At 36.7% G+C, this 13,986-nt stretch overlaps 1 long non-coding RNA gene across 1 annotated transcript; it reads right to left on the bottom strand.

Annotated features, from left to right (window-relative positions):
- Window positions 1-4,574: 4,574 nt before the first annotated feature.
- LOC145792288 (uncharacterized) lies at window positions 4,575-7,872 on the bottom strand. The gene is made up of 2 exons (XR_014331676.1): window positions 7,832-7,872; window positions 4,575-4,952 (listed from the first exon to the last, which is right to left on the bottom strand). It is a non-coding gene; the product is annotated as an uncharacterized LOC145792288 (long non-coding RNA).
- Between the last annotated feature and the right edge of the window lie 6,114 nt (window positions 7,873-13,986).

Here is a 13,986-nt window from a genome sequence, read left to right as displayed (position 1 = left end):
TGCTTGTCTGTTGGCAGCAGTTACCCGTGTTGGGCAAAGACAAGGCAAGCCTGGACATCAGGAACCAAGGCTAAAAGATAACAACAGTTAATAGCAGTTAGTCCTAGAAATGTTCCTAAGTCCCTAGGCAGTTGGGGGTGTCAACTGCCATGCCACTTGGTATGCTTTCCTTGTAATGCTGGTTGTAAGTTTGTAACTGATTGTAAACCTATTTAAGGCAAAGCCATGGAACTCGAAAATTACTAAGTGTTTGTAAGAGTTACAATAGGCACTCCTTTGTATTGTTGGTGCAATTAATAAAAATTGAGAATTTTCCTGTAATCTCTTGTTGCCTACTCTCTTACTTGTTATAACACTTTGTGTGTGGATGTATTGATAATTGGCTGAGACTAATGCCTCATTTGGGAACAGATTATTTTAGTAACTTTTTGACTTTTTGACTAAAATATGAAATAAAATAAATTGTATGTTTGGAATGACTTTTTAGTTTTTTACGAAAAGATGTGCAAAAAATAGAGAGAAAAAAAATCTTTGACTTTTTAGTATACGTTATAGGCTTTTTGGTTTTTTTAGCAAATTTTTTGACTTTTGGACTAAAACTATTACTTCCCAAACAAGGCCTAAGTGCTGCAACTTAGTGCCATTACAGGCTGGAAATTTGAAACGAAAATTAACCCTGTAACAATTAGTATCAGAGCACGGTTATGCTCTAATGGTTTCTAGCATGGATGCCTTGAAAGAAAGAGTAACGCAGTTGGAAAATCTCTTGGGTGACCCTGCTGATGAAGGCCGCTTGCTGACGGATCGATTGGATACTATGGCCTCAGGGTTTCTTGCCCTTGAGACCTCGACAGTAGATCGTTCAAAGACATGCTGACAGATATGCTTGTCATTTTGGATTCTTGGAAGGACAAGTTTCAGGAAATCATGGATGAACTAACCCTTCTAAAGAAGGCTGTCTATGGGCATACAAATTCTGACAAGACTCCTTCGAAAATCAAAGTTCCAGACCCTAAAGCTTTCGGTGGAAATCGGAGTACCAAGGAACTTGAAAATTTTCTATGGGAGATGGAGCAGTACTTCAAGGCTGCTGATGTGCCAGAAAGAGAGAAGGTTATAATCACAAGCATGTACCTTACCGGTGATGCTAAACTTTAGTGGCGTACACGTGTTGGGGATGATGCTCGACCAGAGATCTCAACATGGGAGACTCTTAAGAAGGAAATGAAGGAACAATTCCTTTCTTGCAACACATCTTGGGTTGCAAGAGACGCCTTGAAAAGATTGAAGCATTCCAAATCGGTGAGGGACTATGTGAAAGAATTCAGTTCTTTGATGCTTGACATCAAGAACATGTCAGAGAAAGATAAACTCTTCAACTTTATGTTTGGGTTGCAGAATTGGGCCCAGTTGAAACTTCGGAGACTTGGTGTCAAGGATTTGCCCTCTACCATGGCTGCAGCAGATGGGTTTCTTGACTACAAGTTAAGCAAAGAACCCACGTTTGGAACCAGCAAAATAGGGAAAGAGAAGATGGCAGAGGAAAAGGCTGGTTTCAAGAAGGGCAAAGACGGTTCCAAATACAAGCAAAAGGGGGAAACTTCCCAGAACAACGGTGGGAAATCTAGCAAAGGGTGCTTCATCTGTGATGGACCCCATAGAGCGAAGGAGTGTCCCAAGCGTGAGAAGCTTAACGTGATGGTTGCTGAAATTGATAAGGCGGGATCTGACTCAGATGGCCTTACTCGAGTCAACCCCTTACAATTGCTGAATGCAATTCGGGTAAAAAAGACCCCCTTATCCGGTTTAATGTACATAAAGGTAATGATGGACGGTATCGAAGTGTTTGCAATGGTGGACACTAGAGCCACCAATAACTTTGTGTCTAAAAGGATAGTGCAGTCCCTAAAATTGAAGATTGTCTAGCATTCAAGTAGAATCAAGACAGTGAATTCTGCAGCCCAACCGGTACATGGGATGCCTCGGAACATGAAGGTAACAGTGGGTGAATGGACTAGACAACTAAATTTGATGGCAGTCCCATTAGATGAATCCGATGTTATCCTCGGGAATGACTTCTTTGTGGTTGCAAAAGTGGTATTAATGCCATATTTGGGTGGGTTGTTGATTTCAAATGAAAATCAACCATGTTTTGTGTCGGGCTCTACTCGACCAGACAAGAAAAATGGGGCAAAGAAGAAGGATGAGATGTTATTGGCCATGCAAGTACTTAATGGACTAAGGAAAGGTGAGGAAACATTCCTTGCATCATTGATTGAAATGAAGCCTGGCCTTACTATGGAAGTACCAGACGCAATGGCTGATGTCTTGGCGGAGTTCATTGATGTAATGCCTCCAGAGTTGCCTAAATCTCTCCCTCCTCGGCGTGCCACTGATCATAAAATTGAATTGGTGCCTGGAGTGAAGCCTCCTACCAAGGCACCCTACTGAATGTCGCTGTTGGAACTTGCTGAATTGATAAAGCAATTGTCGGAGTTATTAGAAGCCGGTTAGTCCAGCCCTCCAAAGCCCCATACGGTGCCCCAGTGTTATTCCAAAAGAAACAAATCATTGCGGATGTGCGTGGATTATCGAGCCCTAAATAAGGTGACTATCAGAAATAAGTACCCTATCCCTTTGGTGGCTGATATGTTCAACCATCTTAGCAAGGCCACTTTCTTCACAAAGTTAGACCTTCGCTCGAGTTATTGGCAAGTTCGGGTTGCAGAAGGGGACGAGGCAAAGACCACTTGTGTAACTAGATACGGTTCTTTTCAATTTTTAGTTATGCCTTTTGGCCTTACTAATGCGCCTGCAACATTCTGTAATTTAATGAATGATGTTTTTAATGATTATGTTGATCAATTTGTAGTTGTTTACTTAGATGACATTGTAATTTATAGTGAAACACTACAAGACCATTTGACCTATCTCAGAAAGGTATTCTCCTGACTGCGAGAAAATAAACTCTATGTAAAGAAGGAAAAGTGCGAATTTGCTCAACAAGAAATTAAGTTTCTTGGGCATATCATTTGTCAAGGCCATGTCAAAATGGATGGAAAGAAGGTGCAGGCTATTATGGAATGGGGGAAACTTCAAGTGGAAAATCCGTTGTCTTTATATTTTAATCCTATTATAAGATACTTCTTTTTTGGGTTGTGTATAGTTAATATATGGTTATTCATAGTTGTTTGTATGCCTGTCCCTATGGGCTATGTGCAGAAGTATCACTATTTTGCGGGGATAACCTGGGGCTGCTGCCAAATCTTTTGGTTTCTGCTGCATTTTATACTAGTTTATTTTGAAGGCAAGACAAGGCTAGTGATGTGTGTGATGCTTTGCCTATGCCTAGATGCTTGCTGTTTTGGGTGGTGTATTTGGAGAGTATCCTATGGTATAATTCTATCACTTGTCAGGGTGCTGATGTATGGGGTTCTGCGCCGGTTCATTTTCCCTATTGCCAAGCTTTATAAGGATTTTGAACAGGTGGTTTTGGCTCCATCACCTCATCAGTTTTGTTTAGTTGGATTGCAGTAGTTTATGTGCTAGGTTGATCTTTTGTATAGATTTGGTAGGTCCTGGGGCATGCCCCTTGGAAACTTGTAAATTTTCTTGCTTTATTTTAGGACATATTCACCCTAAAAATGGGAATAAAATCAAGGGAAATTCAAATTAATCCTTTTGGTTTTGAGAATTGAACACTTGGGTGAATTAGAAAACCTTAAATGAGGTGTTCAACTAAAACTAATTTCGTTAAGCTACAATTGCTCAACAAATTCTATTTCTTAGAGGCTAAGCATGATCAGTTTGAGTTAAACATGACCACTTCAGCTAATGAAACAATTAGTGGCCTAAGCTAATTAGTTCGTAGAACAAAAGAGAGAAGGATGGAGAACGATAGAGAAAGTTAGCAGTACAACAAAAAAGGCCTTTGGTGACAGACTGATTTTGTCTCCAAACATCAAATTTTCGTCACTAAAGTGATCTGCGACGAAAAAAATTTGTCACCACGTTCGTGGCCTATACGTCGTCGTTGAAAGTACCTGGTGACGAAAAACAATTTCGTCGCCTATTTTTTATTTTTGGCGACGAAATGTTTCGTCTCCGAATGTTGAATTTTTCGACCTCTATAACATCAATTTCGTCACCAAAACTAAATAATATTTTATTTTAATTGTTTTTTGCGACGAAATATTTCGTCCCCAAATAGATTTGAGTGACGAAAGTTTTCCTCACCAATGATATGGATTAAGGTGACAAAAAAATTCGTCACTAAAATGAGCAGAAAAGAAAATTCTTTAATGACAAAAAACATTTTGTCATCAAATATTTCAATTTAGCAACGAAATATTCAGCAAATGTGACGAAATTATTTGTTTGGTACTATATCATTAGTGACAAAATTATTCGTCATGTTTTTTGAAAACTAATAGCGACATTTTTTATTTCGTCACTAATAAAAATTAAAAAATTTGAAAATGGAGGTACTATTTTCTTCCGAAATTTTTTCTTTTTAGTAACAATTCCCTGCGCATTTCAATAACCTGTTCAATAAAATATCTATTACAAACCAATACAAAAATCTGTTCATTTTCATAAACATCACAATCGAATTTTAGCACTATCCACAAAAATACAATATGAACTGCATGCGGATTATAAACATGTCTCCTAATATCCACAAAAAACGTCTACTAATATCCACAAAAATATAATATCAACCGCATGCGGATTACCAAACATATCTCCTAATATCCAACAAAAAACATATCTACTAATATTGACAAAAATAAAATATCAAGGGCAGATTACCTAACATGCCCTGTAATACCAACAAAAATATAAAATTTACAATGCAACCAAAATACATGTAAGGTAATATGAACAAAAACACAAAATGAGCTACCTTCTGTCCTCCAAATTACCAAACATGTCCATATCAAATCTCGAATCTGAAAATAATGAAACACACACAAAAAAAAAAATGCAAGTTAGACAATTATTATCTTATCCATAAAATATACAATTTAACATGCATTTTTTGAATTAGTTTTCAAATCGGGAGTCCAGTGCAAGTTCCGTAAGTTTCCACAACTTACATTGGTCCCTCCCGACGTGTTTGAGGTGTTCCCCAGGCCGTACCATGGCCGTTGCACGATTTTGGTCCTCGAAGGTCTATTTTTAAGCTTAAGTGTGAAAAAGTGCAATTTTGGACTTCGTTTTCAAACCGGGAGTCCCGTGCTAATTCTGTAAGTTTCCACAACTCATATTGGTCCCTTCCAAGGTGTTTGAGGTGTTTCTCAGGCCGTCTTGTGGCTGTTGCACGATTTTGGCCTCCGATGGCCTTATTTCAAGCTTAAGTGTGAAAAAGTGTATTTTGGAGTTAGTTTTCAAACCAAGAGTCCCGTGCTAGTTCCGTAAGTTTTCACAACTCACATTGGTCCCTCCCAAGGTGTTTGAGGTATTCCCTGGGCCATTTCATGGCTGTTGCACGATTTTGGCCTCCGATGGCCTATTTTCAAGCTTAAGTGTGAAAAAGTGTATTTTTTAACTTAGTTTACAAACAGGGAGTCCCGTGCTAGTTCCGTAAGTTTCCAACACTCACATTGGTCCCTCCTGAGGTGTTTGAGGTGTTCCCCAGGCTGTCTCGTGGCTGTTGCACGATTTTGGCCTCCGGTGGCCTATTTTCAAGCTTAAGTGTGAAAAAGTACATTTTTGGACTTAGTTTTCAAACCAGGAGTCCCGTTCTAGTTTTGTAAGTTTCCACAACTCACATTGATCCCTCCCGAGGTGGTTGAGGTGTTCCTCGGGCCGTCTCATGGCTGTTGCACGATTTTGGCCTCCGATGGCCTATTTTTAAGCTTAAGTGTGAAAAAATGTAATTTTGGACTAGTTTTCAAACCAGGAGTCCCGTGCTAGTTCCGTAAGTTTCCATAACTCACATTGGTCCCTCCCAAGGTGTTTGAGCTATTCCCCAGGCCGTCTCATGGCTGTTGCACGATTTTGGCCTCCAATGGCCTATTTTCAAGCTTAAGTGTGAAAAAGTGCATTTTTTGACTTAGTTTTCAAACCGGGAGTCCCATGCTAGTTCCATAAGTTTTCACAACTCACATTGGTCTATCTCGAGGTGTTTGAGGTGTTCCCCGAGCTGTCTCGTGGTTGTTGCACGATTTTGGCCTCCGGTGGCCTATTTGCAAGCTTAAGTGTGAAAAAGTGCAATTTTGGACTTGGTTTTCAAACCGGGAGTCCCGTGCTAGTTTCGTAAGTTTCCATAACTCACATTGGTCCCTCCCGAGGTGTTTGAGGTGTTCGCTGGGCCGTCTTATGGCTATTGCACAATTTTGGCCTCCGGTGGCCTATTTTCAAGCTTAAGTGTGAAAAAGTGCATTTTTGGACTTAGTTTTCAAACCGGGAGTCCCATGCTAGTTCTGTAAGTTTTCACGACTCACATTGGCCCCTTCCGAGGTGTTTCAGGTGTTCCCCGGGCCGTCTTGTGGCTGTTGCACGATTATGGCCTCCGGTGGCCTATTTTTAAGCTTAAGTGTAAAAAAGTGCATTTTTGAACTTAGTTTTCAAACCGGGAGTCTCGTGCTAGTTTCGTAAGCTTCCATAACTCACATTGGTCCCTCCCGAGGTGTTTGAGATGTTCCCCGGGCCGTTTCATGGCTGTTGCACGATTTTGGCCTCCGATGACCTATTTTCAAGCTTAAGTGTGAAAAAGTACATTTTTCGACTTAGTTTTCAAACCGGGAGTCCCGTGCTAGTTTCGTAATTTTTCACAACTGACATTGGTCCCTCCCGAGGTGTTTGAGGTTATCCTCGGGCCGTCTCATGGCTGTTGCACGATTTTGGCCTCCGATGGCCTATTTTCACGCTAAAGTTTGAAAAAATGCATTTTTCGACTTAGTTTTCAAACTGGGAGTCTCGTGCTAGTTCCGTAAGTTTTCACAACTCACATTGGTCCCTCCTAAGGTGTTTGAGGTGTTCCCCGGGCCATCTCGTGGTTGTTGCACAAATTTGGCCTCCGATGGCCTATTTTCAAGCTTAAGTGTGAAAAAGTGCATTTTTCGACTTAGTTTTCAATCCGGGAGTCCCGTGCTAGTTCTGTAAGTTTCCATAACTTACATTGGTCCCTCCTGAGGTGTTTGAGGTGTTTCCCTGGCCGTCTCGTGGTTGTTTAATGATTTTGGGCTCTAATGGCCTATTTTCAAGCTTAAGTGTGGAAAAGTGCATTTTTGGACTTAGTTTTCAAACCGAGAGTCTCGTGCTACTTCCATAAGTTTCCACTACTCACTTTGGTCCCTCCCGAGGTGTTTGAGGTGTTTCCTAGGCCGTCTCGTGGCTGTTACACGATTTTGGCCTCCGATGGCCTATTTTCAAGCTTAAGTATGGAAAAGTGCGTTTTTGGACTTAGTTTTCAAACCGGGAGTCCGGTGCTAAGATAAATGCTAGAGTTTAACAATGTTGCTTCAGTCTTTATGCCTCGATGATGTGGAGGCTTCCTTTTCTTTTTTGTGGTTCAAAATCTTAGTTAGTTAAATTTCCTAAATAGAATTATGGATTGTTATCTTGTAATTGTCAGCCCCTATGGCCCTGCTATGTGCATCACATTAATTTGAAGTTCTAAGATTATTATGTCTCATGCAATCAGAGCCTAAATGCATATGTATTGCAATCTTTCATAATTAGCTACATGAAACACGAATTTATTGTTTTAAACTTGACATTCATGTTTGGATATTTTTTATTTTTATTTTTTATTTGATAAGTAATAATTCATGTTTTGATTTTGCTACTAAAAGAAGAAAGTTCAACTAAAAATCAAACTTACATCATCCAGCAACATACTGTTGCAATACGAACCAATGTAAGATGGACATAATGCACATTAGCCATATGCACAGGAAAAGAAAGAGAGAGAGAGAAACTAAAAGCAAACCAAATAAGACTTCTTCCTAAACATTATTAGCAAGCTTAGTGAACTACATGAATCTAGATGTTCTTTAGACTCTTATGAAACAATCAATCTGAGTACCTCCCAAATTCATAAATTCACTAATTCAATAAACAAAATTGAAAAGATTTGTATTCTGAAAGGAAAATCCAAAACTATTCACCATCCAATCCAATTATGTAGACTATGAACAAAGATTTATGAAACTAATGAGAGGACCATGTCACAAGGGTTTGTTAAAAAAAAATAAAATAAAAAATAAAACAGAGCTACAATGTATATACATATATAATTTAATAAGTAACCAAAAACAAAGAGAGAAATAGGCATCTTTGCTAGGACACTAAAATAGAGTTGAGGCTACAGAACTCCCACATATATTGATTTACTAGAAATTTTGAGTCAATATATCAAATAGCATTCTCGATCCATTAGAAAAAAATACACTCATATGTGACATCAAACATAATTGAGAATATTGTGTGTATGATTCTCTGATTTAAAATAAAAAAAGGGCAAAACCATAAAAATGTATACATCTAGAAGTAAATGCACAAACCAAATATTAAAGCTAACTAAAATAAGCATACCATTGTATCCTGCATTTTCTCAAACAATATTGATTTCACTGGTTGTTTTCCAATCCAACGACAAAGCTCAAGTGTCAATCCTTTAGATGAAGCACGAATATTTTGGTCTTGGTGATCAAAGAGTTCATGCAGCATCTTCAAAATTCTTTTAGGGGGTACTATCTTTGCTCCAAATTCACTAATTAGAAACAAAACAAAATACAGAATTCCCCAAAATCAACAAAACATAGAAAAATCAACATCACATTCTGCTATCTTTCTGTTTTTTCAAATGGTAAAATGTGCCAAGTGCTAACCTTAAAGCTTGAAACATGACATCAATTACTAGAACAACTGCTTTAGTAACTTTGTTTTTAATAGCTTTCTCCATTGCATCCTGCAATGAGCCTAATTCTCGTAAAGGTACATGCCAGGGGAAACTATGTAAGCAAGTACAGGTAATTAGAGATGCCACTTCTAAAGTTATTAGAACATGATTTTTGTATGCCCACAATAGTCATATCCATATATGTAAAAGCCAAACCAAGTCTAGTATGTGGCAGAACAGCTTAATAAAACAAGCTTCTATTCCACATTTGGATTAGGTCATATTGACAACATAGGTCTTTCTTTACAGAATCCAAAAAAAGTAAACTCGTTTGTTTTTATTTCCCCCTTGGGAAGGAAACAAGTGGATTTTGAGCTTCTGGATTAAGATAGAAAGACTAGCAGGATAACAAATTGTCAAATGACACAAGCTGCTCCTCTCTCATTCAACTTCTATAGCAGCTACATTCTCTCTGATTTCAAGGCAAAATAAAGGATTTGGATTTCAATCACATGTCTTGAGCTGTAGCTGAAGAATCAGAATTCCATAACCCCAACCCATAAGCTTTCTAACCCTTTGAATTGTTAATGTAAAACCGATTTCTTTTAAAACCCATCTATAAAGTTCTTTGATACACTAAAACCACCATTACTTGATAGTGCTCCTCGTTTAACAAAAGTCACAAAAAACACATCTTAATGATGTATAAAAATATTGGCTTGTTCGTATTTTAATACATAGTTAAACATCTAACTTTATTTCCTCATAAATTTATAATAGATTAATTTTTCACATGTATTATGAAGGAATAAGACTAAATAAAGGTCCAACAAAGTCTCACATGTCTCTAGAATGAATCACATGTGTATATATATATGTATTTCAAAAGAAACTTTAAACAATCAAATAGGCGATATTGAATAGCTTCAGACCATGAAGCATTATAACAACTCCTATAACATGATTTGGGGATTTCATGATTTGGGGATTTCATCAATTTTTATACAATCACATGTTTTAGATTCAACAAACACACTAAAATTTTAGATTCAGCAAAATAATTTCTTTTATACAATCAGAACCTAAAACTAATTTTTTAGGTCCTCAATCAAAACTTTATTTTTTCAATTGAAATCTCCGAATCAAAAACACTTTTTTTTTTTCAAATCTCCAAATCTTAACCCTAGAACAAATAGGTTCCAAACCTGGTTAAAGGGAGAGAGTTTTCTTCATCGAGTCCCTCTGCCATGATTTCGTTTCTCTCATCTCTCCGTCGTTCGCCTTCGAGCCGGATTCTTCCCTCTCTGTTGTTTCTTTTATCTGCTTTAGAGAGATCGTCTCTCTCTCTCTCTCTCTCTCTCTCTCTCTCTCTCAACAAAACTTATCATTTTATTATGCTTTTCCGGAGTAATAAATTTTTTTGGGACAAAATAATTTTTGTCACTAATCACTAATTTTAAGAACGTTCAATTTTCGTATGGCGCCAAAATATTTGGCTTTATTTGTGAAGAAAAATTTTTCTTATTAAATAAAAAATTTCATCTAAAAAAATCAACATTTTAAAAGTTATGTTTGGTTTGATTTTTTAATTTTTTTTTTTAAATTGTCATTTATGTTTAGTCAATTTTTTTTATTATTTATATTTCGTCAATGTTTTATACTTTTTTGTTGCACATAATTTAAATGTATTTAAAAAGTATTTTAATACAGAATTTTACACAGAAGTCCAATCCAAACGCTGCTCAATTAATTTATGCACTCACTTCTTCTTCTTCTTTTTTTAAAATTTTGGGTCATTATAGTGGGAAAAAAATAATAGCCTACTTTGTTTTTCATTGCCTTTCAATTTTCTCTCCAAAATTGGTGACAAAATTATTTTCTCACCAAAAGACAAAATTATTGACCACGAAAATAAATTTTCTCACTAAATGATATCAAAATATTAAAAATTATTGGTGACGAAAATATATTTGTCACTACTAATTTTGTAATTGGTGACCAATTTTTTCCTCACCAAAAGTCTCAAAATTTTTTCGCCATCCAAAAAAATTAGCGGGAAAATTTTCGGTGACAAAAAACTAAAAATAATGACGAAAAATAATTTCGTCACCTAATGTTTTTATTATTTATATAGATTGGTGACGAAATTTTATTTTTCTCTCTAAAAATGGTACATTTGGAGACGAAATATTATTTTTCTCACTAAAAGGTACGTCTTTTGTGACAAAATTTATTTTCGTCATTAGTTTTCGACTCCACAAACTCTTTTTGTTGTAGTGTAGAGAGAAACTTTCTTCTGAAGAGCTAGAAAAGAGAGTTAGAGAAAAGAAATAGAAATAGGAAGAAAATCAAAAGGAATTCAAATTCATCCTTTCGAACTTGAGAATTGAACACTTAGGTGATTTAGAAAACCTTAAATGTGGTGCATAAGTTAAACTAATATCGTTAAGCTACAATAACTCTGTAAATTCTATTTCTTAAAAGCTAAGAAAGATTAGTTTTTTTTGTTAAACTTGGCCACTTAAGGTAGCGAAACAATTAGTGGCCTAAACTAATTAGTTCCTAGAACAAAAAAGAGAAGGATGGAGAATGATGGAAAAAGTTAGAGATAAACTTTCTTCTGGAGAGCTAGATGAGAGAGTTAGGGAAAAGAAAGAGAAATAGGAAGAAAATCAAAGGTAACACAAATTCATCCTTTGGATTTGAGAATTGAACACTTAGGTGATTTAGAAAACCAAATGTGTGGTGCTAAAGTTAAACTAAGATCGTTAAGCAACAATTACTCAGTAAATTCTCTTTCTTAGAGGGTAAGCAAGATTAGTTTGAGTTAAACTTGGCCACTTAAGCTAACCTAACAAATAGTGCCCTAAGCTAATTAGTTCCTAGAACAAAAGAGAGAAGGATGGAGAAGGACAGAGAAAGTTAGAGAGAAACTTTCTTCTGGAGAGCTAGAAGAGAAACGTAAAGAAAAGAAAGAGAAATAGGAAGAAAATCAAACAGAATTCAAATTCATCTTTTTGGACTTGAGAATTGAACACTTAGGTGATTTAGAAAATCGTAAATGAGGTGCTTAAGTAAAACTAATATCGTTAAGTTACAATTACTCAGTAAATTCTCTTTTCGAGTCTAAGTAAGATTAGTTGAGTTAAACATGGCCACTTAAGCAAACGAAACAATTAGTGGTCTTAGCTAATTAGTTCTTAGAATAAAAGAGAGAATGATGGAGAAGGACAAACAAAATTAGAGAGAAACTTTCTTCTTTAGAGCTAGAAGAGAAAGATAGAGAGAAAAACAATTAAAGGAAATTCAAATTCATCATTCTAGACTTGAGAAATGAACACTTAGGGGATTTATAAAACCTTAAATGCAGTGCTTAAATTAAACTAATATCGTTAAGCTACAATTACTCAATAAATTCTCTTTCTTAGAGGCTAAGCGAGATTAGCTTTTTTTAAAAAAATTGGCCAGTTAAGCTAACGAAACAATTAGGGACCTAAGCTAATTAATTCCTATAACAAAAGAGAGAATGATGGAGAAGGATGGAGAAAGTTAGAGAGAAACTGTCACGACCCCATTCCGCCCCTAGTAGAATGGTGCCGTGATGACCAGTAATCCGAGATTACCAAAGGCCAATTTACAAGAATTCACACACAATTAGAGTATATATATATATAGGGCTAACATGTGCGGAAGCAATAAATTTAGATCTAATTAGTCCGTAAGAGCTGTGCATAAGTCAAATGAAGTGGCATACATCTTTACATAGTTTTACAACTTGGGTACAATAAAATGAAGTACAAAAATACATCTTGACCAAAAGGCTTCTCAAGCCATCATATACAAAACATAACGAATTACAAGCTAAGAAGCATGATCTTCAAGATGCTACAAAATGCGGGTCCAAAACAAGTTACAAAGCACATCTACGCGTCACCGTCGTCCTGCTCATCACCTACATATATATAGAGAGGGTGAGCTTGGATACTCAGTGAATGATACAAGTAATAAAGGGTTTGCATGAATAATATCCGAGATCTTTATCAAGCGACACACATTATATCTTGCACAAAATCAAAGGCAAAACAAGTTCATCTAACAAGTCTTTCAAGCTTCATCAATCAAAGTCTTTCAAGGCTTTCAAGTTTCAAGGGGTGACATTAATAAGGGTTGTGCTACAAATGCTTATAGTCCCCTAGCATGTACGGACTTTCAAAGGTTGTGCTACAAATGCTTATAGTCCCCTAGCACGTACGGACTTTCAAAGGTTGTGCTACAAATGCTTATAGTCCCCTAGCACGTACAGACTTTCAAAGGTTGTGCTACAAATGCATATAGTCCCCTAGCATGTACGGACTTTCAAAGGTTGTCATCAAAACAAGATAATACTTGATATACAAAATAGGGCAAAGCTTTATCAAAACTTTATAACATAGATTTATTAAAAATACCACTCACATAGTTCTTCAAACGTCGGGGTTACAAGTGAGGATCCAAGGCCTACAAGTACATAACAAATCCCATTGAATGCACTAACAAACAAGCTTTACATGAATGCAAATGATCTCGGCATTACTTCAAAACTAAGTCGGACCAAAACAAAACACTGTTCCTCATCTCGAGAAAACATAATAGGCACCATCCAGGTCTTGGCCGAGGTCCCACACCTCCCTTGCCGAGGTGTGGTCCCGATGGCCACATTCAAGGAAACGAAGTCGGGAAAATCTGGGTTTCCCTTTCTTTGAAGAACATGAAGAACATGGATGCAAAGATCATAACTTATCATTACAAAATATGAGATTTCATGCTATGAATTCAAAAACATGGACTTGGGTACCCATATTCAAGGATCTTGTGAGAACAAACACAAAAACATGAATCTTAATGAAAACTTTCAGATCAAACAAGACTTTTTCTTCAAGAACACATGAACACTATTTTCTCTTTCTAAAACCAACTTTAAATGAATGCATGGCGTGCAGAACAGGTTCGATCTTGCAATGCAGCTAGATGATCAATAAGAACAACAAGAGTAGTTTAAGATTATAACCTTAAAACTCGAATCTACCGGTTCAAACTTCAAAGATCAAGCTTGGAAGTCTACTCCCTCCCTCAAGAACTCCTTCTTCTTCCTAGAG

Source organism: Camellia sinensis, chromosome 6 (genome assembly GCF_055761805.1).
Source record: "Camellia sinensis isolate YWXY chromosome 6, ASM5576180v1, whole genome shotgun sequence".
In the NCBI taxonomy this organism is placed as follows: Eukaryota; Viridiplantae; Streptophyta; class Magnoliopsida; order Ericales; family Theaceae; genus Camellia; species Camellia sinensis.
This window is presented reverse-complemented; position numbering and strand designations above follow the sequence as displayed.